Source organism: Cucurbita pepo, chromosome 16, assembly GCF_057944985.1.
Source record: "Cucurbita pepo subsp. pepo isolate OVF chromosome 16, ASM5794498v1, whole genome shotgun sequence".
In the NCBI taxonomy this organism is placed as follows: domain Eukaryota; kingdom Viridiplantae; phylum Streptophyta; class Magnoliopsida; order Cucurbitales; family Cucurbitaceae; genus Cucurbita; species Cucurbita pepo.
The window spans coordinates 6,698,846-6,703,524 of record NC_141813.1 but is presented as its reverse complement, the minus strand read 5'-3'; the positions used below and the strand labels follow the sequence as shown (position 1 = coordinate 6,703,524).

Below are 4,679 nucleotides of genomic sequence, written 5' to 3'. Positions count from 1 at the left end.
AAAAAGAGGAAGCAACCGGTTCTAAAGAGGATACCGATACGCATACATTCTCGCATGGAAGAACATAGCTAAACCGGATCAGGGTCCTAACCTAGTCCGACTAACCTTCTTTGGCTGGCCCCCGCCCCTTGTAACAAGGTCAACGCGTACGTGCTTTTTTCTTTCATTTAGCGAGATAGCTTACCAGCTCTTTCGGCTCATAGCAGCAGTATGAAAAGCAGAATCCTCATCATGAGTCGAGTCCGCATTGCCATACGAATCGACATCGGCCAAACCAAGAGCTCCTATTTTTTCTTTAACGAAAGCGGATCTAACAGTTTTGATAAAACTAACATCTTTTAAAGATGGAGTCGCTCTGCCTTGATCACAGTGGACATATGCAGCTCCCGCTTTACCTTTGTCTACCGTGAAAAGGAAAGTTCCCTAACGATAGGCCCTCCCAGCTCCCGATCTATCAATCGAGAGAGGTATAGAATAGTACAACAAACCAACAAGACAAGAATGGACTCATAAGATGGGCGGTCAGGGAAGCGATTTCATTTGTGTTATCCGCCAAGGAAATGATCAAGGAATTCTCTATACACGGCTGAGAGATGACCGTATTGTTGCACATCCTGAATAAAGTACCGCAGGCAAGCGAAGCTTTTGAAAATGAAAGCGTGTAGAACTCAGATCCACTTTTTCTTCGATTCGTAAACTTCGGATCTGATCTTCCTTTCGTCTCCGGGTGACTGAGAGAGAATTTAGGCCTGGCGTGCATCCGATTCGGTCAACAATAAGGTACAAAGCGGATTGATTAAATGGGCTTGAAGTTCCATTATCGTTAGGTCGAAGATCTCTACTAGGTTTAGTGCACTTTGGTAATTGCGAATGTTGCCGTAATCGAATGTCTTTTTCATTCGACATTCTCTCTTACCAAGTACTCATACTTGCCAGGGTTGAGGAGACAGTCCTTGAGCTAAATGGGTTTCGAGATTGCATATACGCGAAAAGAGCTCGCTTTCGACTTTCTCCTCGGCATTTTGTGCCCGATTCTAGTTTAGGAAAGGGTCTGATCTCTTTCATTGGAGCACATTGATGCCGAAGGAGTCTTCGTTATCGGTGGAGAGGCTATGATAGAACAATTTGAGTTCCTAGAAAGAATACAATAATAGAACAAGACCTATTTGACTGAAAAGTTCCGAGAAAGAATACAATAATAGAACAATTTGTGTAATGCTCTTCTCAAAGAACAATTTATGTAATGCTCTTTTCGAAGTCCGGCTCGAGACGATCTTCTTGGTTCAATGTTTAAAAACCACATTTTAAATCATATTATCTTGCATAATTCATTTTGATATAATATTGTTGGGGGCATTTTGAGAATCGAACTTGAGACCTCTCACACCCAAAAGGATAATCATACCACTTAGACCACATGCCTTTATAGCAGATCAATAATTCTTAGTTGCTAGTCTATATATTTTCTGTGCCTCAATATATGAAATTTATATAAGTTGAAGTTGTGTCATTGCCACGAATTCCTCTAGGTTAGGCCCCCATTGATGACCAAACTATTTTTATTTCATTTTGTTTTTTTTTACTTTCAAAATTGTCATTTGTATCTTTTGAAGGGGCATTCCGAGAATCGAACTCGAGACCTCTTGCACCCAAAGCAAGAATCATACCACTAGACCAAATGCCCTTATTATGGACTATAGACATATATCGTGGAGTACACAAGTAAATGATATTAATAAGAGCATTATCTTTCTCTAAGGCTCATCTTTTGAGAAATGAACATAGGGGCATTCCGAGAATTGAACTCGAGACCTCTCGCACCCTAAGCGAGAATCATACCACTAGACCAAATGCCCTTTCTAAAAAAAATGCAACATTTTTAACTCCTACTCAATATATTTTTTTCTCTCAAGTTTGAAATCTATTTTCTTGAGCGATTGTTGGACTATAAAACAAAAAGTTGATGGTCTAGTATTTTACTTGTAAGTAAGGCATGTAATGTTGAATTGTTCTAATATGCAAGTGTTATCGAATAAACTACAATCCAACAAATGAATCAAACTAATCAGTTTGGGTTGGGTTGGATTTATTCGGCTCAGTTCGTCAGTTTGTTTGATTTAATTCTTCTATTTTGCTTCGTATGACAAGAAAATGAAGTTGTATTGAATGTACCATAGTTTGATTTATGACAAACTCATATGAAATATAATTGCATTAATAGTACTAAGAGTTGGAGTCTATAAATATTTCATGAACTTAAGTGCAACTCATGCTTCATTAAAGACGAGATAAACTTTAGTTAAGTAACTGGAACATTAAATTTAAATTACTTCATGTGGAGCTTCAATTACTCTATGTTAGCTACTATCTTTAGAGTTTACTAATTAGACACGAGTTCTTTGATTTAGGGGATTGTTTTATGTAATTTTCAACTACAACTTATGTTTTCAAATTTTTAGGTCATAATTTAGGTAGTGGTTGTATATTATGGATGAACACTAGAGTTTCTATCCGGTTCACCACAACTACTCTAGTTTTTGTTTGAAGGCTATAATTGTCATCTATGTTGTATGGCAATAAAATTTGTTTAGATGAAATTTTAGTTAAAGTTGCATATTTTACTTCTTGCGAGTAAAAAATTTGTTTCTTAGCATAATATGAATTTAGTTGCAGAGTTATTAGGAATAAGATGGAGAAAGAAATTTTCTTTAAAATAATAATCAGACCAAAGTTCATCTTTGTTGTTGTCTAATTGTGATTTTGCAAAAAACTTAACTAATATGAAATATCAAGGTAAATCAAGAATATATATTCACACGTCATTCAAGATGACAATAAAATGGAGTTAAATTGAACGCAGTTGTAGTTTCATGTCTAGCATAATTGTATTAATGATATTAAAGAGAACTTCGTGTTTTATTAGAAGAGACCAACTTCCTTTAAGGTACTAGGAGTTTAAACTACTTCCATTGTAATTTCAATCACTCCACAATGATTACAAATTTAGGGTTGGCTAATTGGACATCAATTATCAACTTCATGTTATAATTTAGGTAGTAGCCATTATAATATTAATGAGCATAAGAGTTACAATTCTTTCATGGACCATATGTGTTATAGTTAAATGAATATATATATATATTATGTATGTCGAGGTTTGGGTAAAGCACAAAGTAGTAAGGAACACCATTGTCAACTCTATTGCCACCCATAACTCATGATGGAGATAGATGCAAAATATTTTAACATCCTTTGGCATCAAGATACAGGAAAGATGAACGCCGTCAAATTGGAAGCTTTACCTGTCTTAGGAGTCACAATGAGAACTCTAATCAAGCTGGAGCCTTGGACTAGGCAAATTGTTTAGTGATAGTTGAAATGGATGACTTCGACGACGTGTCAGGAATGAATGTCCTGCTGAAACACAAAGTCATTTACATGCCCCTAGCAAAATGTCTAGTAGTAATGGAGTCTAACCCGATGATCATCAGAAAAACATCCATCAACCAAGAGGGTTGAAAATGATGTCGATACTACAGTTGAGAAAGAATCATAGCCATGATGAATCTATGCTTGCTGCTACTGTTGTAATTAAAAAGGGGAGCTCGAGTGAGCCAACCTCAATAGAAACCTTGTTGCCACTACATGAACACCACGACGCAAAACAAGGTCAGATAATGGATTTATCCCCACCAGAAGAGACAAAAACAAGGTTAGATACTGAAGAAGGGAGACAGAAACAAACCACTGAAGCAACACCTGTTCACACAGAAATATCATCTACACAGATGAAGAGAAGGGTCAGTCGGAAGCGTCAACCACAATAATTTCAAGAAAAATAAAGAGTTCATATAAGTTAAGTTCAGATAAACTTTGAGTTCAAAGCAACAAGAACCAAAAACTGGTGTGAAAATACTATGGACTAGTTAAAGTTATCCATAAGATTATGAAGACATCATATAGAATCCAATTGCTCTTATGGATGTGGACTAACCTTGTTGTCCACGTTAGTAACTTGAAACGTTATTATTTCGACCCAAAAGACATCAAGCAGAAGCAGGTGGTATGACGTCATACAAATAAGAAAAAAGTTTCAAGCGAAGAAAGTAGGAAAGACACGAACAGAGAAGACATGAAGACTCAACAAACAGAGAAGTGATTTCAACAGCACCTAGTAGGTTGGAAAAGACTCCTGATTATGAGATTAGCTGGAAGTCAGCCTCATCCAATAAATTGTGTGGGGGCAGATGTCATAGTCATGATTGCCCAAGGCGTGTTGCCTGTGGTTGCATGTTGCATGTCTCAGCCATTCTTGTAAACGATTTGTTGTCCAAGGCGGTTATTTGTGCAATGTTATTGTTTACCGATTATTTGGGCGACACGCCTTGAGCAATCATGACCGTCACAATTGGCTAAGACATTTGTTGTCCATATGTTATTGTTGTCCAAGAGACTCCTCATTATGAGGTCATGATTGGCTAAGACATTTAAAGAAGTTTTACCTAGGGCAACTTCTATCACAATCCTCTTCTCGCTCTCTGAAACTTCTTTAAATGTTATTGTTCACTGGTTATTTGGGCGCATCTTTCTTAAAAGGGTTGTGACGATAGATGACCTAGGTAAAACTTCTATTGGGAGATCAGTGCAATAGAGAATCTGTGTCCCTTTCCTGAAACCTT

At 37.0% G+C, this 4,679-nt stretch overlaps 2 non-coding genes across 2 annotated transcripts; both read right to left on the bottom strand.

The window, feature by feature from the left end:
- Positions 1-1,612: 1,612 nt before the first annotated feature.
- TRNAP-UGG (transfer RNA proline (anticodon UGG)) lies at positions 1,613-1,684 on the bottom strand. The gene has a single exon. It is a non-coding gene; the product is annotated as a tRNA-Pro (tRNA).
- Positions 1,685-1,784: 100 nt separating this feature from the next.
- Positions 1,785-1,856, bottom strand: TRNAP-AGG (transfer RNA proline (anticodon AGG)). Its single transcript has one exon. It is a non-coding gene; the product is annotated as a tRNA-Pro (tRNA).
- Between the last annotated feature and the right edge of the window lie 2,823 nt (positions 1,857-4,679).